This window comes from Mustelus asterias, chromosome 11 (assembly GCF_964213995.1).
Source record: "Mustelus asterias chromosome 11, sMusAst1.hap1.1, whole genome shotgun sequence".
Classification (NCBI taxonomy): Eukaryota; Metazoa; Chordata; class Chondrichthyes; order Carcharhiniformes; family Triakidae; genus Mustelus; species Mustelus asterias.
Genome location: NC_135811.1, coordinates 84,726,283 through 84,751,798, shown reverse-complemented (window position 1 = coordinate 84,751,798; position 25,516 = coordinate 84,726,283). Strand labels below are relative to the sequence as shown.

Sequence of the window (25,516 nt, the reverse complement as noted above, 5' to 3'; positions counted from 1 at the left end):
ATCTTAACCCATACTGTTTGGAAAATTGGCCTCATTATTTGTATATTTTTATTACTTTTCCCATTCATGAGAAAAATTCTGAAGTTACCAGGCTCGAGGTAAAATTTCAATTTGTCATTCAGTAAATTAATTTGTTGTCTTTAAAATAAAGCAGCTTAATACTTTGCATCTGGCTTCGCCTCATGAAATGCTTCAGTCCACCTTGAGAAAGACACAGGGCGGAATTTTCCAGTCCCGCCCGCCACAGGAATCGTAGAGGACGGGACACGAACCATGCAAAGTTCTGTTGACTTGGGTTGGGCGCGGTCGGAAAATCCAACCCACAGATCGGAATCTTGGGCCCACTCTCGAGGTCCACGGGAATAACAGCAGGGGCTTAAGATTCAGCTAAACCCTGGAAGTCACGGATCTCACAGGCAAGATCAGGCCTTCCGATTTTTGCCTCCCCTCACCGGTGATGTGGTCATGTTCCCATCCACATTGGGTGTGAACCTGCTTGAATACATTTCAATGCATTTGAATTTCATTAACCCTCCCCTCGCTGGATATTGACACTCTGCCGTACATTCAAACATGTCGACGCGGTTTACAACAGGTTCACCAGAAGTAAACCTGTCATGGGGATCTCCCTGGGGTTGTAAAGCTGAGTATAGCTCCCGCGAGAGAGGGACATGGCCAGACACAGGCCTGGCAATGTCCACTGCCATTGCCCCTTGTCAAGTTGGGCAGTGCTGGGGCGGATCCCAGTGGGAGCCTCATGGGGAGGGGAGAATTCATTTGTTTGTGGTGGTGGGGAGGGGGGCTGAGGGAGTGTGAGCTAGGGATTCCGGTGATGGCTGTTTAGGGAGGGGATGCTGGCATTGATTCTGTGGGTGGGGGTAAGGGGTCCAATAATTGGAGGGAAGGCAGGGAGCTGCTGGCACTGACTACTGGTGATGGGAGGGGCAGTGAATGTTAGCTCTGATCGGGAGTGAATGCTGTTTCCGAATTTCCGAATTGGGGTGAGGGGAGGATTTCAACTCCGATAAGGGGGTGGGGTGTCAGGGGGAGCCACTGAGACCTCTAAGGTGGGGTGGGGGAGGGGCGGAGGTTACTTTTTGTTTTGCCCTTTAGACATAAGAACTAGGAGCAGGACTAGGCCATTTGGCCCCTCGAGCCTGCTCCGCCATTCAATAAGATTATGGCTGATCTTTTCGTGGACACAGCTCCACTTACCCACCCATTCACCATCACCCTTAATTCCTTTACCGTTCAAAAATCTATCTATCTTTGCCTTAAAAACATTCAATGAGGTAGCCTCAACTGCTTCACTGGGCAGGGAATTCCACAGATTCACAACCCTCCTCAACTCAGTTCTAAATCTGCTCCCCCTTATTTTGAGGCTATGCCCCCCAGTTTCACCTGCCAGTGGAAACAAACTCCCTGTTTCTATCTTATCTATCACCTCCATAATTTTATATGTTTCTATAAGATCCCTCCTCATTCTTCTCAATTCCAATGAGTATAGCCCCAGTCTACTCAGCCTCTCCTCATAAGCCAACCCTCTCAACTCCGGAATCAACCTAGTGAATCTCCTCTGCACCCCGTCCAGTGCCAGTATATCCTTTCTCAAGTAAGGAAACCAAAACATGGCACCTTGATCTCAGTGCAGCCGACCTTTTTTTTAATCTTATAGAGTCATAGAGGTTTACAGCATAGAAAAAGGTCCTTCGGCCCAACTTGTCCATGCCGCCCTCTTTTTTAAAACTCCTTAGCTGGTCCCAATTGCCCGCATTTGGCCCATATCCCTCTATACTCATCTTATCCATGTAACTGTCTAAACGCTTTTTAATAGAGTTTTATAATTGTCATATATTTACATCAGTTTTACACAAGCCATTAGGTTATACAGAAAACAGCTATTTTTCGGTCCACATTAAAACTGATATTGGTCATGATTTACCCAAAAGATTGAGCCTGTCTCTTCATTTCGTCTCAGGTTTTTTTCTCTCCATCCTCAAGTTAGGGCAGTTCAGTTGGCTCATGGTGTGCTGGGAATGTTTCACATCGACTTTTGAGGACAAATTTGTGGAACTTTTGGGCAAGTTCAACAGGCTCAACTTCCACAGGAGTGACCTCATTGTCATCACGTTCCTCTACATAGCCAGAAAACGCCAGGTCTTTGCAAAAAAGATGGCCTTCAAACCCATAGGTTGGAATCTTACTACTGTTCACACCGGCAGGATTTTCCCAACCCGCCGCAGTGAAGGGAGATTTGGCTGGCCGCCAAATTCTCCGAGTTCACTGTAACAGGAGTGTGGTATAAATGTGGGGAGGCGATGGCCTAATGGTATTATCGCTAGACTGTTAATCCAGAAACTCAGCTCATGTCCTGGGAACTAGGGTGCAAATCCCGCCACGGCAGATGGTGGAATTTGAATTCAATAAAAAACATCTGGAATGAAGAATCTACTGATAACCATGAAACCGTTGTCGACTGTCGGATAAATCTATCTGGTTCACTAATGTCCTTTAGGGAAGGAAATCTGCCATCCTTATCCTGTCTGAACTACATGTGAATCCAGAGCCACAGCAATGTGGTTGACTCTCAACTGCCCTCTGAACAAGAGCAACTAGGGATGGACAATAAATGCTGGCCAGCCAGCGCGCCCATGTCCCATGAATGAATTTTTTAAAAGGCAGATAAAATCAGGCCCATAGTCTGTGAAAATGCGTCTCAGATCTGGACAGTCAGCAAAGAAATACACCATACATATTCCAAATCTCTCCCTCATCCAGTTTGCAGCCTTGAATACAGGTACCGTGGAATCCAGTGGTATCAACACATCAGTGTAAGTCTTTACACAGATACAAGAGGTAAACTGTAGTAAAAGCAGGTTATATACAATCTCAAATCTAAATGGATAAGAAGGGATATGCATTGCAGTCTCATTTGCAAGAGATTTGAACTGGGTTATTGGGGTGATCCCGCAGAAATGTCAGCACTGGGATTATACTATCTGGATGGATAAAAGTGTCCCACTCATTGAAACAGGTCACCTGCATCTGCTGGATGTATTTGGGAAGAATCTCAGCAACATGTTCACCAAATGCCGCTACCTGGTTGTACTGTGGTTCATCCCTTCATCGGACAGTAGTTGAGTGTCAGAAACAAATCCCTCAAACCTAGTCTGTGATGCTAAAACACCATGGCCAGGAGCCAGGTTCTGGAAAGTTCTCTGGAATCCGGTCTGAGCCAGACTCACAAGTCGGTTTTGTTGGTGTGTTGAGGCCCCACCCTCCCGACATGATAGTGTGAAACACCCAGCTGTTTTTTTGTGGCAGGGTTTGGTAAGATGTGGAGAGAAACACGTTTTTTTTCTCGCCGGAGCCAACACTCAGGAGTGAATTTTCCCAAGCCGTCCACCACGGGAATCGAAACGGGTGAAGGGCAGACCATGGAAAGGTCCGTTGACCTCAGGTGGGAGTTTTGGGGCGAGCGCAGCCAGAAAATCCCACCCTCTGGCATTTTCTTCTAAGATTCTCCCCAGAGCATCCAGTTCAGATCACAAATGCCCACATTGTTAGACCCTGGGTGATCCTATAGGAAAATAAGAGATTGGATAAGAATAGGAGACTCAAGAGGGTGAACCCACTGAGAGTAACACCACTATACACAAGAGAATAACTAAGGCAAACCTGAAACTTGTAACATCAGAACAGCGAACAGCAACAGCTTGCATTTATACAACACTTAACATAGAAACATAGAAGATAGGAGCAGGAGGAGGCCATTTGGCCCTTCGAGCCTGCTCCGCCAATCATCACGATCATAGCTGATCGTCCAACTCAATAGTCTCATCCTGCTTTCTCCCCATAACCTTTGATCCTGTTTGCCCCAAGTGCTATATCCAGCTGCTTGAATATATTCAATGTTTTGACATCAACTACTTCCTGTGGTAATGAATTCCACAGGCTCACCACTCTTTGGGTGAAGAAATGTCCCCTCATCTCCGTCTTAAATGGTCTACCCTCTATCCTCAGACTGTGACCCCTGGTTCTGGGCGCCCCCATCATCGGGAACATCCTTCCTGCATCGACCCTGTCTAATCCTGTTAGAATTTATAAGTCTCCATGAGATCCCCCCTTATTCGTCTGATAAAGCTGAAAACACCCCTCTGGTGTATAACTAAACAAAGGTATGTCACAGCAAAAGAGATATTAGGACAGATGACCACAAGCTGCATAAAAGTTGTGGGTTTAAAGGAGAAACTTAAAGGAGGGGAGTGAGGTGAAGATGCAGAGATGATTACAAAAGGAATTCCAGAGCATTGGATCAACGCAACCAAATACATAGCTGCCTTATTTTGGACTTCTCAATGTATTGCCTCAATCAGTTGCCCTTTAGTTTGCTAAAATCGGAAAATGTAACCAACTCGCATTGAGTCACTGAATCCACGTCAGTAATGAGAATGGGAAACAATATTGGTTCCAATACCAATCCATAGAGTGCACTCCATGCAACATTTCTTCCCCACAAATCCTCTAACGTCAACTTGTTTTCTACCCTTTTGGCAAATGCAACAGTCAGTTGGCAGGTTCCTATAAGAAGACTCTCATTGTGTGAGGGTCAGTGATCTTTCCAGCAGCAAGCTTCATAGAATATTAATATTATAGCACGGCTTGATCATAAACCTTAAAGAAAATGGAAGCCAACAGTGATGAATTTCTTGAGAATACATCGATTTCCTCTCAACCTTTGTTCATCTGTCTCAGCGTTTGTCAAATGTAATTGGCAAGCCTGGAAAGCTTATCGTTTCCAGGGGGAAGAAAAAGACTCTGCAACCCTTGTAGTCCAGAGGTGAGTCGGCACAATCCGTCCTTCCCAACAGATTTATTTACCTGCTCTTCTCAACAATGAAGTTAATACAGTTTGTTTGCTCACTTACAATTCTATATATATTTTCCTGCAATGGCACAGCCAATATTTATCTTTGAGATGGAAAGTTATCCGCTCTGTTGAGCGATGGTATTTAGCAATTTGGAAGTGTCCACCAGGTCATGGATATTGGTGAAAGATAGAGTTGGAGAGTGTGGAAGTGGCAGGGGAGGGGCACTCAATGGCAAGTCAATATGCTTTACAGAGAGAGATGAGCCTGAATCCAATTTGCAATGAGCGAAGTGGCATTTGATCACATGACCTGGATGTTCCCTAGGAAAGTCACGTGCACTTCAGGACCTCAACAGATATGATATATGAAGTCAGCTTCTCAACGGGGCCAGTATGCAAACTTTATCGATGAACTATCAAGGGCTACTGAATCAAACTCTGTACCAAATAGCCGAAGCATACCTCTCTTGCTGGATTCAAGTGCCATGAGATGACAAATTAAGGTGGTCCTCCAAACCCCACAATACTGCAACACACTTAAATATTTGAGTCACTTAATCTTCCCAGCGCATCCCAACTCGTGACCTGGAGGAGAAATCTGCTGCAAACTCCTCACTCAGGCCTGAGTTCCAGTTGCGGACAATGTCCAATCTGCACACTGAACAAAGGACTTCACTGGTTTGGCCATTCATCCAGAAGTGTGAATAAAAATTATAGTCAGCAGAACCCAGAAAATTCTCCTCATCTCACTGCAAGGTCTTCTGCCAATTATCTAAATTCTATGTTTTCTGGTACTGACTCTTGTGTTTGCCTGAAGTTCAAGATAATTAGATTTTTAGAAACAAAATACTGAACCGTTTTCTGAATCTATTTCACAGAACACAACATGTGCCACTGACTGACAGACCTGCAGTGCAGCAGTGAATGTGGTACCCTGGACATACATGTGCATAACAATTAGTTCCTAACTCTTAATGAGTATATAACACTGATCCTCCTTGCCTACATATGTGGTGTGTCCCTGGAGCGTAGGAGGCTTAGGGGTGATCTTATAGAGGTCAATAAAATAATGAGGGGCACAGATCAGCTAGATAGTCAACATCTTTTTCCAAAGGTAGGGGAGTCTTAAACTAGAGGGTATAGGTTTAAGGTGAGAGGGGAGAGATACAAAAGGGTCCAGAGGGGCAATTTTTTCACACAGAGGGTGGTGAGTGGCTGGAACAAGCTGCCAGAGGCAGTAGTAGAGGCGGGTACAATTTTGTCTTTTAAAAAGCAGTTAGACGGTTACATGGGTAAGATGGGTATAGAGGGGATATGGGCCAAATGTGGGCAATTGGGACTAGCTGACTGGTAAAAAAAAGGGTGGCATGGACAAGTTGGGCCGAAGAGCCTGTTTCCATGCTTGTAAACCTCTATGACTCTATCTTCAGCACCTTTATTCAATCTCCCCTTACCGTACTTTGCTCGAAGGATGGAAATTGCTGTTTCTCCAATCTCGCCGCACAACTGAAGTTCCTCAACCAATCGAAGTATTCTAATGAATTTCCTCTGCATCCTCTGAGCCTGGACATCCTTTCTAAAGTATAATACCCAGAATTGCCTAACCGCCTTGATGCGTGATTGATTCACACGGGAGGCTAGGACGTACCCGGGAATAAAGGCTTTTATTCACAACAAGATTGGAGCACACTACTTAACAATACTATCCCAGACTAAGGGCTGCTCGGAAGTAGCAGTGACCTTTATACTCCTGTAAGAAGGCGGAGCCGAATGGAGTGTACCACATAAACAATGATAACAGGTGGAACACCCAAACCCTAACCCCAACAGTAACAAGAGTAACATATGTACAAGTACCCATAGTGGTAACCATCTATGGTTCACCACATTTATTATAAAGAATCAACAAAACTTTTGTGCTTTCGTACCCTATGCCTTCATTTATACGGCCCTGGATACTGTAAGTTCTATTAACAACCTTATCACTTGATATTAATGTGTCAATCGTATCAACTATATGCATCTTGCTTCCATTTGATAGCCTTTATTGTTTGGAGATGTAGCTTTGACATTTGCTCATAATGGAATCATTTGAAAACTCAGAGACACATAAATGTCACATTACTTTGGCCGTGCTTTCAACAGCCAAAATACAAAAGGATTGATTGGACCAGCAATAACCTGATTCCATCAGCTCTGTCTACTTTTATTCACAGTTTTTTCAAGGTTTACCGAGCATTTCTCAATCTGGCAATCTGTGTGTTTATGACTGCTAGACTATAAAACATTTAATCATAAATAAAAACTATCTGTTGCTCGAAATGAATGATCCTTGAAAAATAGAGGTCAAACGTTCATAGTTTTATTAAACAACCATTACATGCACAAGGACAGTTGTATACCTGTAATATTGTACTTACAACCATGTCTAATGGTTAGGAACTCAAGCATGAGTCCAAATTTTCCAGTCAGAACAATGATGAGTTTAACGGAGCTCAGTTATTTATTCCACAAGTTATGTAGCAAATACAAGTCAGGAGCGGATAAAACACGACACAACTTGCTGCCTGAGTTGCATGGTTTCAGTTATTTTGCTTTTCCTTTCTGCTTCTTTTCGCTCCGTCTTAATCATGTCTTTTTTTCACTCTCTATTGAGGTGAGAGTGACCGCCCTTGACATCAAGGCAGCATAGGGCAGGATGGTGGCGCAGTGGTTAGCACTGCTGCCTCACAGCGCCAGGGGCCCAGGTTCAATTCCGGCCATGGGTCACTGAATGCATGGAGCTTACACATTCTCCCCTTGTCTGCGTGGGTTTCCTCCGGGTGCTCCGGTTTCCTCCCACTGTCCAAACATGTGTAGGTTAGGTTGATTGGCCATGATAAATTGACCCTAGTGTCAGGGGGATTGGCGGAGTGGATGTGTTGTGTTGCAGGAAGAGGGCCTAGGTGGGATTGTGGTCGGTGCAGACTCATTGAGCTGAATGGCCGCATTCTGCACTGTTGGGATTCTATGATTCATTTGACCGAGGTGACTAGAATCATTGGGCGGGATTTTCCAGCTACGCTCATCCCAAAACCAGAAAATCCCGCCCGAGGTCAACAGACCTTTGCATGGTCCCCCACCCGCTGCGATTTCTGTGGCGGACAGGATGGGAAAGTTCCCCCCATAGAATCCCTACAGTACAGAAGGAGGCCATCGGCCCATTGGGCCTGCACCCACAACAATCCCACCCAGACCCTATCCCCATAACCCCTCATATTTACCCTACTAATCCCCCTGACACTAAGGGGCAATTTAACATGGCCATACAACCTAACCCGCACATCTTTGGACTGTGGGAGGAAACCGGAGCACCCGGAGGAAACCCACGCAGACACAGGGAGAACATGCAGACTCGGTACAGACAGGCACCCAAGGCTGGAATTGAACCCGAGTCCCTGGCGCTATGACACAGCATTGCTAACCACTGCGACACTGTGCTGTCCTAGGAGCACTAGCAAAATTGGAGTCAATGGAAATCAAGGGGAAGACTCTCCACTGGTTGGAGTCATACTTGGCAGAAAGGAAGATGGGTGTAGTTGGTTGGAGGTCAATTATTTCAGTTCCAGGACATCACAGCAGGAGTTCCGCAGTTTCTAGTTCTAGCTACTTCATCAATGACCTTCCTTCTATCATAAGGTCAGAAGTAGGGATGTTTGCTGATAATTGCAAAATGTTCAGCACCATTAGCAACTCCTCAGATACTGAAGTTATCCATGTCTAAATGCAGCAATGCTGACAGTATCCAGGCGTGGGCTGACAAGTGGCAAGTAACATTCATGCCATCCAAGTGCCAGGCAATGAACACCTTCAACAAGAGTAAATCTAATGATGCCCCTTGACATTCAATAACATTACTATCACTGAATCTCCCACTTCCAATGGCGGTTACCATTGAACAGAAACTGAACTTGACATAAATACTGTGCCTACAAGAGCAGATCAGAGGCCAGGAGTCCTGCGGTGAGTAACTCACCTCCTGGCTCCTCCAAAGCCAGTCCATAATCCACAAGGAATAAATCAGGAGTGTAATGGAATACTCTCCATTTACTTTTTTGAGTGCAGATCCAACAACACTCAAGAATCTTGACACCATCCAGGCCAAAGCAATGCACTTGATTGGCACTCCATCCACAAACATTCACTCCCCCCCACACAGACAAAGAGTGGCAGCTGTGTCCACCATCTACAAGATACATGGCAGGAACTCATCAAGACTCTTTCGGCAGCATCTTTTTGTAATTCATTTAAGGGATGTGGTCCATGCTGGCTTGTCCAGCATTCATTGCCCATTCCTTGTTGCCCTTGACGTGGTGGTGGTGGTGAGCTGCCTTCTTCATCTGCTGCAGGCCCTGAGGTGTAGGTACACCCACAGTGTTATTAGAGAGGGAGCTCAGGACAGTGAAGGAACGGTCTTATATTTCCAAGTGAGGATGGTGAGTGACTTGGAGGGGAACTTGCAGGTAGTTGTGTTCCGAAATATATGCTGCCCTTGTCCTTCTAGATGGTAGTGGTCATGGGTTTGGAAGTTGCTGCCTAAGGAATCTTGGTGATTTCCTGCAGTGCATCATGTAGATGGTACACACTGCCTCCATTGTTTACTGGTGGTGGAGGGATTGAATGTTTGTGGAAGGGGTAGCAATCAAGGGGGCTGCTTTGTCCTGAATGGTGTCAAGCTTCTTGAGTTTTGTTGGAGCTGCACTTATCCAGACAAATGGAGCGTATTCCATTACACTGTTGACTTGGGCCTTGTAAATGGTGGGCAGGCTTTGAGGAGTCAGGAAGTGAGTTACCTGTCACAGGATTCCGAGCCTTTGACCCCCTCTGGTAGCCACAGTACTTACATGGCTAGTCCAGTTCAGTTTCTGGTCAACGGTAACCCCCGGGATGTTGGTAGTGAGGGATTCAGCGATGGTAATGCCATTGAACATCAAGAGGCGATGGTTAGGTCCTCTCTTGTTGGAGACGGGCACTGCCTGGCACCTGTGTGGCTCAAATGTTAATTGCCACTTCTCAGCCCAAGCCTGGATATTGTCCAGGTCTTGTAGCCTTTGGATATGGACTGCTTCAGGATCTGAGGAATTGCTAATGGTGCTGAACATTGTACAATCATCGGCAAACATTCCCACTTCTGACCTTAAGATGGAAGGAAGGTCATTAATATTGCAGCTGAAGATGAACGGGCCTATCCTGCAGTGGTACCTTAGAGCTGAGATAATTGACTTCCAATCACCACAACCACCTTCCTTTGTGCTAGGTATCACTCCAACTAGTTTCCCCCCCGATTCCCATTTGTCCAGTTTTGCTGGGCCTCCTTGATACCATATTTGGTCAAACGCTGCCTTGATGTCAAGGTCTGTCACTCTCACCTCACCTCTGGCATTCAGCTCTTTTGCCCATGTTTGAACTAAGCGGTTGTAATCAGGTCAGGAGCTGAGTGACCCTGGCAGAACCCAAACTGAGCATCCGTGAGCACATTATTGCTGAGTAAGTGCTGCTTGAAAGCGCTGTTGATGACCCCTTCCATCACTTTACTGAATATCAAGTAATTGGCCGGGTTAGATATGCTCTGTTTCTTGAGTACAGGACATAGCTGAGCAATATCCCACATTGCCGGGTGGATGTCAGTGTTGCAGCTGTACTGGAACAGCTTGGCTAGGGGCATGGCAAGTTCTGGAGCACAGGTCTTCAGTATTATTACTGGAATATTGTCAGGGCCTTTGCAGCATCCAGTGCCTTCAGCTATTTCTTGATGTCATGTGGAGTAAATTGAATTGCCTTCCAAACCTACGACTGTTACTGTTTAGAAGGACAAAGGCAGAAGTCACTCACCATCCTGACTTGGAAATATATTGCCGTTCTTTCACTGTCGCTGGGTCAGAATCATGGAACTCCCTCCCTAACCACACTGTGGGTGTACCTACACCACATGGACTGCAGCGGTTCAAGAAGGCAGTTCACCACCACCTTCTCAAGGGATGGGCAATAAACGTTGACCTAGCCAACAATACCCACATACCGCAGATGAATAACAAAAGAATTCTCTTCCTGTATCTGCTTTGACAATGACTTTACCCATTCTAATTTACATTTCTCTCTCAAGACTTGCTCTGTTAATTTCAGAATCCTTCAGTCTGGTTGGTTAAGGAGATACACAGCTGCTTGCTCTGGCCAGTCAGTTTCCAGATATTCAGTTTCTCCTCACTGTGACGTTACCAGCTCGTACATTCTGCAATTTGGTGAGTTTAGCTAACAACAGATGCTGTGCAACAGCAACTTTTGGCCCATTATAGTTCTAGCTCAATATTCAAGTCAATCGATCTGAATCCAAATCCTCATCACTGTTTGCCTTTTGTTGTAACTCTGAGCTACAAATTCACTCACGTTCCTTACAGCAAGTTACACAGTCCTGATCACATCTTGTACACATGTGTCTTTAAACTGGAGCACAGTGACTACTGGGAAATTTTAGAACACTTCCATTGAATGACAGGGGTGAAAATGTAAATATCTTGAGGGTGGGGAATCTTACCAAAAAAATGGCAGCGTTGTTTGCAGTGATAAAACTGGCATGTTCCTCTCTGCAGGAAACACGTCGGTTTTCTCTCCAGATTCCACCATACTCTGTGACAAAATATCAAGGGAGTGTGTTTCGCACAGCAATGCGGGGGTGGGGGGGGGGTGCTCAACACACTGGCAAAACATGGTTGCATTGGGATCAGGCTCATCTCCCCACCCACAATTGGAGTCAACACTTCTCGCTCCCACCCCCCCCCCCTTGTCTTTCCACTCTCCAATCATCGCCCTCCTCCTCCCCCCCCACCAAGCTGGCATTTGCATGAATGGCGGCAGATGTGGGCTCAAGATGGCCTCCTTTGCCTTGCCTTTTCTCAGGCTTCTTATCTTTTAACCCTGCCATGTGACCAAATACACAATTCCGCATCATATAGTCACATCAAAAGTAAGAACAGCTCTATAAAAAGAAGGGATTTATTGAAATCATGTGATCTAGGTTTCTTCCATCGAGAAGATGATTTCCTACCCATTCAGCACTTTTTCCGGTTAACAGAGTCCCCATTTTGTTAACAGAATCCCCATTTTGTTATCTTTCCAGAGTACTCGTCCTAGTTACCTATGATAGTTATTCTACCAAGTGAAACTTTTAATTATGTCTATATTTGATTCTGCACCACACAGCACTCACTGATTCCCCCGTTTTACAGAAATTCAAATTTTAAAAATAATTTCCTGTGGCAGGCCATCGAATTAAACCTTTCCTTGCATGTTCAGGTTTTTCACATTTTTGGGCGGCACATTGCTGTAAGCTGAAAACATCGCACCGAGGGAAAGCAAACCTCAGGGGCCTGGGTGAACAGCCAGGGCAAGCGACTGCGTATCTGCTTGACCAACTGGAATGAACAGGTTGTGAAATAAATAGTACAAAGATAGAGGAGAGTGTAAAATTAGAGTGGGTGATAATTGGTTCAAAGTTTGCTGTCAAAATAACAGTGGGCTAATGGCGTGCGGTGGTTATTATGAGCAAATGACGGAGTCACCTCAGGCAAGGACAGATGCAGGATTAGATGCAGAAATTGAAAAGTTGAAGGGCATGTATCATTTTGTCATTAGCTTCCTATTCAACTGCATTAAACAACATGGAGTTCTTGCACTTGCATAGTACATACAATATAAACTTGCCACAGAAAGACTTGACACTTCCAACGGTGGGCTGAATGTTAATTACTGCCCATCAACATCTCTGCAATTAGCCTCACCATGATATTGACAGCAAATTATGGAGGCATGGTGGCACAGCAGTTGGTACTGCTGCCTCACAGCCCCAGGAACCCAGGGTTCGATTCCCAGCTTGGGTCACTGCCTGTGCGGAGTCTGCACGTTCTCCCCCGTGGGTTTCCTCCGGATGCTCCTGTTTCCTCCCACAGTCCAAAGATGTGTGGGTTAGGCTGATTTGTAATGTTAAATTACCCCCTTAGTGTCCCAAGATATGCAGGTTAGGGGGATTAGTGGGGTAAATACGTGGGATTAAGGGGAGAGGATGGGGAGAAGGCCTGAGTAAGATGCTCTGTAGGGGAATTGGTGCAGACTCAATGGGCCGAATGGCCTCCTTCTGCATTGTAGTGATTCTGATTCTGTGAAATTACGACCTTGTTGACCTTGGGCGGCACAGTGGCTAACACTGCTGCCTCACAGCGCCAGGGTTCGATTCCCGGCTTGGGTCACTGTCTGTATGGAGTCTGCACATTCTCCCCATGTCTGCGTGGGTTTCCTCTGGGTGCTCCAGTTTCCTCCCACAGTCTGAAAGGCGTGCTGGTTAGGCGCATTGGCCATGCTAAATTCTCCCTCAATGTACCTGAACAGGCGCCAGAGTGTGGCGACTCAGGGATTTTCACAGTAACTTCATTGCAGTGTTAATGTAAGCCTACTCGTGACTAATAAATAACTTTACTTTCACTCATATCATTGGTTACGGCTCCCTGGAACTTGGACAAAATTAATTTCTCACTGAGCAGGTAGTTACTTCATATTTAAATCCACCTGTGTTGTACACGCAGTCTCAGTTCAAAAATCCAGTGGTCACCATCTTATTGCATTTAAGATATCACAATTAAAGAATCAATGGGTGAAATTCTCTGACCTCCCCTCAGCATTTTTAATGGTGACGGGAGGCAGTGCGCTGTTCGCTGGCGTGGGATCTTCTGGTCCTGCAAAGAATGGGAATTCCCATTGAAACCACCCCATGCCGCCGGGTAACCCATGGTGGGACTGGAGAATCCTGCCAGCGTGAACGGCTGGAGAATTCCAGCCTTATTTTCCCAATTTAAACGTAAATGTGAAAAGCTAACATTACTACAATACGAAGCTAAGTCAGTGGAATTGAAAATGAGCGGACTTCATGCCAGTCTCAATTACCCTTTCTGCATAATCGTGAGGTCGTCACATTGAAGGATTTCAGTTAACGCGGCGAAACTACCGAAACTGGGAGTGTCCTCCCTGGAGCAGAAGGTGAAAGGGAGATTTAAGAGAGGCACTTAAAATTTATGAAGGATGTAAGTAGAACAAATAAGCCGAAACTGTTTCCACTGGCAGGAAAGCTAGTCAGTAAAGGGCAAAGCTTTTGGACAAAAGAATCCAAGTGGAGATGAGGAGGAAGTTCTATACAGCTACATAATCTGGAATTCGCTGCCTGAAAGGTGATGGATGCAGATTTGACACTAACTTTCATAAGGGAAATGGATACACGGTTGAAAAGGAAAATATTGCAGACCAAAGGAGAAAGAGAAGGGAGTGCAACTAACTTTGAAAGAGCCAGTGGAGGCATGTCGAGTTAAATCGCCTTCTTCAAATGCTGTAAAGTTCTGTGACCTTAGAGTCGGTGCAGGCTCGATAGGCTTAATGGCCTCCTTCTGCACTGTAGGGATTCTATAGTTCTATATATTCACACATTCAATTACATCTACGCTTTTTTGCTACTGAGCCAGCAGCCCAATTCTAACATGCATGGATTATGAAAGCTATTAGACTATCAAAGAATGAGACAAGTATGCAATTTCACAGCACTTCAAAAATATGAATTTCAGAGCACTAACGAGCTCAACTGCATGTACAGAGTGCCAGTCACAGCTTTTTGCACCGTGGTGAATTCTCTGTTCATTATGAAAAGCCAATAGGAAATAGCATAACGCTACAAGACACTAGCTTAAAATAGCAAGAACAAGCAGAGCTCCTCACAGCCTCCGAATACAATCAGTGCAATACCTACAACTACTTGAAGGAAATCTTGCTTGTAATCAATATCTCCTGGCAACATTGTACTGTCATTTACATGTCTGTGCGACAGCAATCTTCGCCAAGTCATAGAATCATAGAATCCCGACAGTGCAGAAGGAGGCCATTCGGCCCATCGAGTCTGCACTGACCACAATCCCACCCAAGCCCTATCCCCATTACCTCTTGTATTTACCCTAGCTAGTTCTCCTGACACTAAGGAGTAATTTAGCATGGCCAATCCACCTAACCCGCACATCTTTGAAGGATGGGAGGAAACCGGAGCACCTGGAGGAAACCCACGCAGACACGGGGAGAATGTGCAAACTCCACACAGACCGTGACCCAAGCCGGGAATCGAACCTGGGTCCCTGGCGCTGAGAGGCAGCAGTGCTAACCACTGTGCCGCCCTTTTTCTTTGTTCTGAGCTCTGACATAGGGTCATCCAGACTCGAAACGATGGCTCTATTCTTTATCCACAGATGCTGTCACAGCAAGAGAAGTGCGATATAACTCTCACATCAGATGTATTGTCTGACATAGATGATTGAGAGCTGTGGAGTTAGCTGCTAACTCCTGGCTGAAGCCCTGCACAGACTGAGTAATAGAGTTGAACTTCTGGAACAGGCTGAAAAGCACAGTTTGATCTTTGGACCAGGTGTGAGTTCTGGGCCTGCTGTCATATCAAATGGAGAGTTCAGGAGAGCCCGAGAGTTTTTGATCTGTCAGTAAGAGATCAGGCTAGCTGCTACAGCAAATATGGGATACCTGACAGCAGTGGACATTCTCATCAACTGCTTGACCTGAAACTAAGCTGCCCTCCAAATTGAAGCTGTTGACAAAGAAGACCTCAATAAGTAGCTAAAACAGAACATGCTGGAAAATCTCAGCAGGCTGACAGCATCTGTGGAAAGAGAATATAGAGCCAACGTTTCAAGTCTGGATGACCCTTTGTCAGAGTGAAGAGCAAAGAAAATCAGAAGAGATTTATACTATGAGTGGGGGGGGCGCGGGCTGTAATTGGACAAAGGAAATAATGACATTTACATTTCCTTTGTCCAATTACAGCCCCCGCTCATAGTGTAAATTTCTTTTGACTTTCTTTGCTTTTAGCTCTGACGAAGGGTCACCCAGCCTCGAAACGTTGGCTCTATTCTTTCTCCATAGACGCTGTCCGACCTGCTGAGATTTTCAAGCATTTACTGTTTTTGTTACAGATTCCAGCATCCGAAGAAGGAGGAAGCAAGCATCTCCAAAGACGTGGGGAGTTGGGTTGAGTGGCCATGCTAAATTGCCCCTTAGTGTCCCGGGGATGTGTAGGTTAGAGGGATTAGCCGTGTAAATGTGTGGGGTTGTGGGGATAGGGCCTGGGGTGGGATTGTTGTCACTGCAGACTCGATGGGCCGAATGGCCTCCTTCTGCACTGTAGGCTCTCTATGATTCTATGATCTCATATAAAGAAGGCAAGAATGCAAGTGCACCTTGCCTGTGGGCAGGAGCGATCATGTTTCTCCCCTCCCCAAAAGATATCCTGTAAGGCAACATTAGAATAATTGCATCTGAAAGAACTAAGTGTATCTGAAGTGCCCAATCATATTAACCATCTGCACCCCTTTGGCAGTGTTTTGGTGCTCAGGGCTAAAAAAAAATATCTGATGCTCTGTATTCGTGGCTGGACATCACTTGAGATTAACAACTTGGCTTCTTATAGTTCCTCGGCAAATAAGCTCAGATCCACATCATTGTTTGTGTCGAGAAAATCATCTCAAACCTTGAATTTCACTGGCAACTAACAAAGAAAGACAGACAGAATTGCCTTTAGACAGCACCTTTCATGGCCTCACAATGTTTCAAAGTGTTTTATGGTTCGGGAAGTTATTTTGAAATGTAATTATAGTCATAACTTTGGAAAAGTGACAGCCAAATTAAGCTCCCACAAACAGATATTAGATAATGACCAGATAATCTGTTTCTGCAATGCTGAGTGAGGGATAAATATTGGGCTGGATGCAGAGGATAATTGCCTGACGTTTTTGGTCGAGTGCCATGGGATCTTTTACATCTACATCAAGGAACAGACAGGGTTTTGGCTCAATTTCTCATCCAAAGGATGTCACAGTGCCATTCTCTCTTGGCATCGAACTGGAGTGTCAGTCCTAGAAAGGGGCTTGAACTCAGAACGTTCTGACCGAGAGGCAACAGCGCTGGCCGAGGGAGTGCTCACAGATCCTGCAGGCAGAAACAGAAATTGAATCACGAGAGCTTTCACTGACACTCAGGAGAAAAGGTGAAGTTTATAACCCAAGACTAGATCAAGTGAGATATAAGCGACAGTCACTGGGATTCTCTGACACCCCACGATGTTTCTCTCAGTCGTGCGCCCTTGGCCAGCGGTGGGATCTTCTGGTTCTGACACTGCCAATGGGGGTTCCCATTGATTCCACTCCATGCTGGTAGGAAACATGCGGCAGGGGTGTGTCATTGGCGGGACCAGAAGATCCGCCGCCATGAAGAGCAGGAAGACTGCGGCCATTATATGATTGATAGAAAACATAAAAAATACCACATACAGAAAATACAGAGAGCCACCAGATGGCTCTCTGTGCAATTTAAAGGAGTATGAAATTGGTTTGATAACACCCCATTGGGACAGCTCCTGGGGACCAAAATGGCATCTAATGCACATGCACGCACGTATGCCACGAATCACACTGGATGCCATATCACTGAAGGTATTAGTGAGCATGCAGCTAACGTTCAGCTAAGGGTAAGGCGATTGGATGGGGAGGAGTTCGTTAGGTGTGTGCAGGAGGGTTTCCTGACACAGCATGTGGACAAGCCTACAAGAGGAGAGGCTGTACCTGATCTGATACTGACCAATGAACCTGGACAGGTGTCAGATCTCTCAGTGGGAGAGCATCTTGGGGATAGCGATCATAACTCTATCTCCTTTATGCTTGCATTGGAAAAAGAGAGGATCAGGCAAGCTAGGAAAGCATTTATATGGAGTAAGGGGAAATATGAAGACATAAGGCAGCAAATTAGAGGAGTAAATTGGAAGGAGGTATCCTCGGAGAAATGTACTGAAGAGAGGTGGCAGTTTTTCAAGGAATGTCAGTCTAGAGTTCGACAGGACAACGTTCCGAGCAGACAGGGAGGTGTTGGTAGGTTAAAGGAACCGTGGTGCACGAAAGCTGTGCGGGACCTAGTCGAGAAGAAAAGGAAAGCATACAAAAGGTTCAGAGAGCTTGGCGAAGATAGGGATCTATATGAGTATATGGCTTGTAGGAAGGGACTAAAGAAGGAAATTAGGAGAGCCAGAAGGGGTCACGAAAAAGCCTTAGCAGGTAGGATTAAGGAAAACCCTAAGGCGTTCTATAAATATGTGAAGAGTAAAAGGATGGGACGTGAAGGAATAGGGCCCATAAAAGGTGAAGGCGGGAAAGTCTGTACGGAACCAGTAGAAATGGCAGAGGTGCTCAATGAGTATTTTGTCTCGGTTTTCACAGAGGAGAAGGACCTGGGTGGATGTACTGTGGGCTTGCGGTGGACTGAAAAGATTGAGTATGTGGACTTTAACAAAGAGGTTGTGCTGGAATCTTTGAATGGCATCAAGATAGATAAGTCGCCGGGTCCGGATGGGATGTATCCCAGGTTACTGTGGGAGGCGAGGGAAGAGATTGCAGAGCCTCTGGCGATGATCTTTGCGTTGTCGATGGAGACGGGAGAGGTGCCGGAGGATTGGAGGATTGCGGATGTGGTTCCAATTTTTATTATGCTCAAGAATACTCAGCATGGCTTTGTCAAAGGCAGATCGTGCCTTACGAGCCTGGTGGAGTTCTTCAAAAATGTGACTAAACGCATTGACGAAGGGAAAGCGGTAGACGTGGTTTATATGGATTTTAGTAAGGCGTTCGATAAGGTCCCCCATGCAATGCTTCTAGAAAAAGTGAGAGGGCATGGGATCCAAGGGGCTGCTGCCCTGTGGATCCAGAACTGGCTTGCCCAAAGGAGGCAGAGAGTGGGTATAGATGGGTCTTTTTCTAAATGGAGGTCGGTCACCAGTGGTGTGCCCCAGGGATCTGTTCTGGGACCCTTGCTGTTTGTCATTTTCATAAATGACCTGGATGAGGAAGTGGAGGGATGGGTTGGTAAGTTTGCCGATGACACGAAGGTTGGTGGGGTTGTGGATAGTCTGGAGGGATGTCAGAAGTTACAGAGGGAAATTGATAGGATGCAAGACTGGGCGGAGAAGTGGCAGATGGACTTCAACCCAGATAAATGTGTAGTGGTCCATTTTGGCAGGTCAAATGGGATGAAGGAGTACAATATAAAGGGAAAGACTCTTAGTACTGTAGAGGATCAGAAAGACCTTGGGGTCCGGGTCCATAGGACTCTAAAATCGGCCCTGCAGGTGGAGGAGGTGGTTAAGAAGGCGTATGGTGTGCTGGCCTTTATCAATCGAGGGATTGAGTTTAGGAGTCCGGGGATAATGATGCAGCTATATAAGACCCTCGTCAGACCTCACTTGGAGTACTGTGCTCAGTTCTGGTCGCCTCATTACAGGAAGGATGTGGAAAAGATTGAAAGGGTGCAGAGGAGATTTACACGGATGTTGCCTGGATTGAGTGGCATGCCTTATGAGGATAGGCTGAGGGAGCTCGGTCTTTTCTCCTTGGAGAGACGTAGGATGAGAGGAGACCTAATAGAGGGATATAAGATGTTGAGAGGCACAGATTGGGTGGACTCTCAGAGGCTTTTTCCCAGGGTGGAAATGGCTGCTATGAGAGGACACAGGTTTAAGGTGCTGGGGGGTAGGTACAGGGGAAATGTTAGGGGGAAGTTTTTCACACAGAGGGTGGTGGGCGAGTGGAATCGGCTGCCGTCAGTGGTGGTGGAGGCAAACTCAATAGGGTCTTTTAAGAGACTCCTGGATGAGTACATGGGACTTAATAGGGTGGAGGGTTATAGGTAGGCCTCGAAGGTAGGGATATGTTCTGCACAACTTGTGGGGCCGAAGGGCCTGTTTTGTGCTGTAGTTTTTCTATGTTTCTATGTTCACCATAAATATGCAGAGGGGATGAAGGTTGGTGGAGTGCCCATTGCCTTCCCACTACTTTGGCATTCTGCCTTTGACAAAGAATGTGGAGGATGGCCCTCCTACCCAAAGGCCAATTGTGCCACTGAAGTGGTCAATGAAGGATCTCTTCCCACCACCGCTGGCATTTTAGCAATGGTCGTTGGGCCCTCTTCCATGTGGGGACACCACCTGTTGAACCCTAGCAACCTCCCTGAGGGCGTGGGATGGGTCCCAGACTGTCTGCTCAGCTCTGGGAACTCCCAAACCCCATTATTCCACACACCTTACTCTGAAGGTGGCTGAGTGCAGTTCCAACAGTGGCCACTGCTCCCGGTTTTATTTACCACTGCTTTGTTTGCATTAACATTTGGTGGTGCCTTCTTCTGAGCTTTAATATCCCTGAGTTGGTAAGCGACCAATGTGTCTTTGGCACAATAATCCAGTGCTGGTTTACTCTCAAACCAAACGTTCATGGATTTGAAGTCATCTAAAACTTCCTCCTTTCGATATAATTTTTTAAGAGTAAGATACATTTTTAATGGGAAGAGCCAAGGACAGAATGCTATCACAGCTGGCAGTTCAGAGATCTGCTCCATTTCCAACATGTCTTACGCCCTCACTCTAATACTTGCCTTTACTGAAATGAACATGACTAAAGGATCCATTTAAAAGAAAAAGATGTGCCTTTAAATCTCTTGGACCAACTGCGAGAGATGTATCCAATATTCATTGAAGAATCACTCACTGCTGGTTTGCTTCAATGTAGAGACTGATCACAAATCCCACATCAGACACATTAGTGAAGATATATGAGTGACAACCTCTATGGAGGATTAAACATCAATCAGGGACATTTCAAGCTGAAATGTCAAGCCAACTGCAACCTCAACACATAACTTATGGTTCATGGAACATCCAGGTCCAGATTCTGATCGATGGTTATGTTCAACAAAACTATAGAAGCAAAGAAAATAGGTGCAGGAGTAGGCCATTCAGCCCTTCAAGCCTGCACCACCATTCCCTATGATCATGGTTGATCATACGCTTTCAATATCCCATTCCCATACCCCTTGATCACTTCAGCCGCAAGGGCCACATCCAGCTCCCTCTTGAACATATCTAATGAACTGGCCCCAACAGCTTTCTGAGGTAGGGAATTCCACAGGTTCACAACTCTCTGACTGAAGGAGTTCTTCCTCATCTCAGTCCTGAATGGCTTACCCCTTCTTCTTAGACTGAGACCCCTCGTTCTGGACTTCCCCAACATCGGGAGCATTCTTCCCGCATCTAGCCTGTCCAGTCCCATCAGGATTTTATATGTTTTGATGAGATCCTATCTCATTCTTCTAGATTCCAGTGAGTACAAGCCAAGTCGATCCAGTCTCTCTTCATATGTCAGTCCTGCCATTCCGGGAATCAGTCTGGTGAACCTCTCAATAGCAAGAATGTCCATCCTCAGACCAGGAGACCAAAACTGCACACAATATTCAAAGTGTAGCCTCACCAAGGCCCTGCATAACTGCAGCAAGGCATCCTTACTCCTATACTCAAATCCTTTTGCTACGAAGGCCAGCATGCCATTAGCTTTCCTCACCGCCTGCCGTACCTGCATGCCAACCTTGAGCGACTGTTTCACTTGACACCCAGGTCATGTTGCACTTCTCTTTTTCCTAAACTGCCACCATTCAGATAATAATCTTCCTTCCTGTCACCCTGCAGCATCTTAGCACCTTCCTCACAGCACACACTGCCATCCAGCTTAGTGTCCTCTGCAAGTGTCATCTATGGTGGCTTTAGTTGAAAATGTACATTCAACCATCACATATGCCAGAACACCCAGTACTACGTAGTCCAGCGCAGCCTGGTGTTACAGGGCCAGGATTTGCCATATATCTTCTTATTCAGTCTTGCCACCTTCTTCCATAAGTAAATCCCATACCTTTTATCTGCTCACATGTTTGAATATCTACTTTAACAATAGTGCAAACTAGAGGCGTTGTGCAACCTGATTTGAACTGGACTTTTTTGACCTTCACACATTATCCTCTTGCGCCTACTCTGAAAGCAGGCCAAGAAAACACTTGGTAAGAGCCATCACGCTGCAACTGAATGGACTAAGACTTATTTTAATACCAGTGAAAAACAGGCACGAAGCCTGACCATAACCACCTACCATCCCTACTGCTAAGATCCTCAGTCTTTTTGAAGCCTGGGCCTCATCTACAATTAAATTGGCACATTGGATGCAGGCACCGAATAGGCAGGTGGCTCACTAACTCCGTAAGGGTGGAAAATGAGCCAATTTGCATGCTGAACCAACCACGCCTCACGGATCCACCAAAAAAAGAAGCAAGTTCAGTGAGCAGCCTCTGATTGCCCCTGTAAGGACACTGGTTAAGCAGCTGACCATATGGTAGAATTGACTGAGGAATGTGCAGCACCACACTCATCCATCCGTGCCTCAAAATTGTGATTAAGAGGCCAAAATTCTCCAGTAGTTCCGGCCAGCAGGATCTTCCAGCCTGGCCGAGGGTGAATCCCTGCCGCGGGTTCCCCGGTGGTTGGTGGATGCATACAATGGAAAATCCTGGTGGCAGCAGTGGGACCAGAAGATCCTACCACTCACTAATGGTGGGCGTGGATCCTCACCACAGCAAAATGAGCTGTGGGGCTGGGCGGGGAGGGGGGGGGGGTCAGTAAACCCTGCCTACAGGATCTCCTATTTGCACATTACAAGTAATCCCCTCGCCTGAAACAGGCAGATGCTTCTGTGATCTATCCCAGCACCCAATCTAAAACATTGCCAGCCACAGTGCAAACATAAACATGACTGTAAAAAGCCTGCTGCCATTTACAGGCCACCAATGTTCCAGGAATGCCAGATGGGAAGGAGTTAAAATCAGCCCTGTGCAATCACAGATACGATCAGAATTGTTGAAATCAATTAGCGTAACTTATCTTTGCATGAAAATATCAGTGTAATTCACATAGCACATTTCTCACAATATATATAAACAAAAATAATTCCTAACTCCTGACTGGAATCATCTGAGATTGTCCAAAACTTCCCCTCACGTCCTCCAAATTAAAGCCTGACAGTTTTCCCATTTCTGTTCATTCTAGCATGTTCATGGTCAGAAGAGAAGGCTTGCCAGACAACCCCAGCCTTGTGCTCAAGATCAAACGCTTCCCAAAACAGCGGCAAGGAGGGGTTTATTGATTGCCAATACAGAATTGCATTTCCTCCCTAATCCAAATAACTAATATACCAGTGTTCTTGCTACACTATATTTTGATGTACAGCATCATAAATCTACTTTAGCTACCATCATACAGCTAGTTATATCTACCACAATATGCTCAACAAAACTGGCATTTTGATCCCTGATGTATCCGGGACACAGTGCCTAGCACTGCTGCCTCACAGCGCCAGGGACCCGAGTTCGATTCCCGGCTCGAGCCACTGTCTGTGTGGAGTCTGTACGTTCTCCCCATGGTTGTGTGGGTTTCCTCTGGGTGTTTCAGTTTCCTCCCATAGTCCAAAAGACGTGCTGGTTAGATGCATTGGCCATGCTAAATTCTCCCTCAGTGTAGCTGAACAGGCACCCGAGTGTGGCGACTAGGGGATTTTTACAGTGACCTACTTGTGACACTAATAAATAAACTTAAGTCTACAATCATGGATTCTCTGTAAACGGTTGTTGTTTGTCCATTCTGCTTATTGTAATTTTATTATAGGGTTCATTAGTAGCAGACAACACACGTTTGGTTCATTTTTTTAAATTATAGTTACAACAAACTCATAATGGGTGACCAAACTAAACTATATTGGGGCGGCATTGTGGCAAAGTGTTCATGGAAGCACTGCTGCCTCACAGCACCATGGACCCAGGTTCAATTCTGGCCTCAGGTCACTGTCTGTGTGGAGTTTGTACATTCTCCCCATCTCCGGGTGCTCCTCTTTCCTCCCACAGTCCAAAGATGTGCGGGTTAGTTTGATTGGCCAAGTTAAATTGTCCCTTAGTGTCAGGGGGATAAGGTAAGAAAGTTCAATACATGGGGTTATGGGGATAAGACCTGGGTTGGATTGTTGTTGGTGCAGGCTCGATGGACTGAATGGCTTGCTTCTGCACTGTAGAGATTCTGTGATTCTACGAAGACAAATCAATTAATGGCTTCTAGCTTCAATTCACAGAAACACAGAATGGTTACAGCACAGGAGGAGGTCATTGTACCTTTACCAGTTCTTAAAAAGCCACTCAGCTCATCCTACTCCTACAACCCTTCCTCATAGTCCCCTAGCCCTGCAATTCCTTCTCCTCAGATAATTATCTAATTCCATTTGGAAAGCCACAATCGAATCTGCCTCCCGCAGACCCACAGACAAAGCATTCCAGATCCAAACCACACGCTAATTCAACACTTGTTCCTCGTGCTGTCTTTGGTTCTTTAGCCAACTGCTTTAAATTGGTGTCCTCTTCCCTTCCACTGGCAGCTTCTCCCTCCCTACACTGCCCAGACCCCTCATGATTTTGAATATCTCTTTGAAATCTCCTTCTCTTCGACAAGGGTAACTCCAACTTCTCCAATCTATCCATGTAAATGAAGTCCATCATTCCTGGAAGCAAATCTTTTTTGCATGCTCCCCACCATGATTTCAAAACAGGTATGACTATTTGAAAAGTGCCGCTCCAAGCGAGGACGGAGAATTTGGCGCTCAGTCACTGCAGCAGGGCCAGAAAATCCTGCCGGCGTGAATGGCAAGAAGATTCTGCCCATTGGCTTTCCAGCCCCCTGACCACCAGCCCCTCTCCATAATGGCAACTTTTCCTGCACTGTAGGTGGCTCGCTATTGGTCATTGGCAGGATCTTCCTGCCCCGCTAAAATCCATGGCATTTTGTGTCATTCGTCCATTCCCGTGGCGGCATTGACTTCAGTGGGACTGGAAGATCTTGCCAGTGGGAAAGGCTGGAAAATCCCACCCATTGCTAAACAGATACATAAAGGAATTCTTCTATCATGCAGATGTTTCCAGTATTAGAGTGGAGCTAGATTTGTGACCCTACCTTTAGTAAAGTATCATAGAATCCTTACAGTGCCAGGGAAAGGCCATTTGGCCCATTAAGTCTACACTGACCCTCTGAAGAACATCCCACCCAGGCCCGACCCTCTGCCCCATCTCCACAACCCAGCACACTCATCATAACTAATCCACCTAACCTGTACACTAAGGGCAATTTAGCATGGTCAATCAGCCTAACCTGCACATTTCTGGACTGTGCGCAGAAACCAGAGCACCCAAACAAAACCCACGCAGACATGGGGAGAATGTGCAAACTTCAGAGACAGTCACCCATGGCTAGAATTGAACCTGGGTCACTGGGGCTGTGAGGTAGCAGTGCTAACCACCGTGCCACTGTGTCGCCCCTACGATAATAACAGAATGGTTTCCGATTTAATGGAAGGCTATCTCAATTCACCTGATTTAAGCATCCACCAGGAATGGTATCAGCAGCTAGCACAGAATTAGATACTGAAAGGTTAAGAAACAGTGAGGCACAAGAGGTGAATGAAAGACCCTGGGGGCGGATGCAGCCAAGCAAGAAAGGCGTTTGGCAGTGGGTTTATGGAATCACTGAATAGGAAGCGTAAGAGAAAAGAATGAATAGCACTGGGTATGATGGACATGGGGAAAAATTGGCTGTAAGAGCTTTGAGCATTAAGGCCATGAGTATATTGG

The 25,516-nt window shown here is 45.9% G+C and overlaps 1 protein-coding gene and 1 pseudogene across 1 annotated transcript in view; both read right to left on the bottom strand.

The window, feature by feature from the left end:
* The window catches only part of LOC144500635 (acid-sensing ion channel 2-like), a 1,309,014-nt gene that overhangs the window by 751,029 nt on the left and 532,469 nt on the right, over positions 1-25,516 (bottom strand). The window lies entirely within an intron of this gene.
* Positions 1,975-20,380, bottom strand: LOC144500835 (NADH dehydrogenase [ubiquinone] iron-sulfur protein 3, mitochondrial-like; annotated as a pseudogene).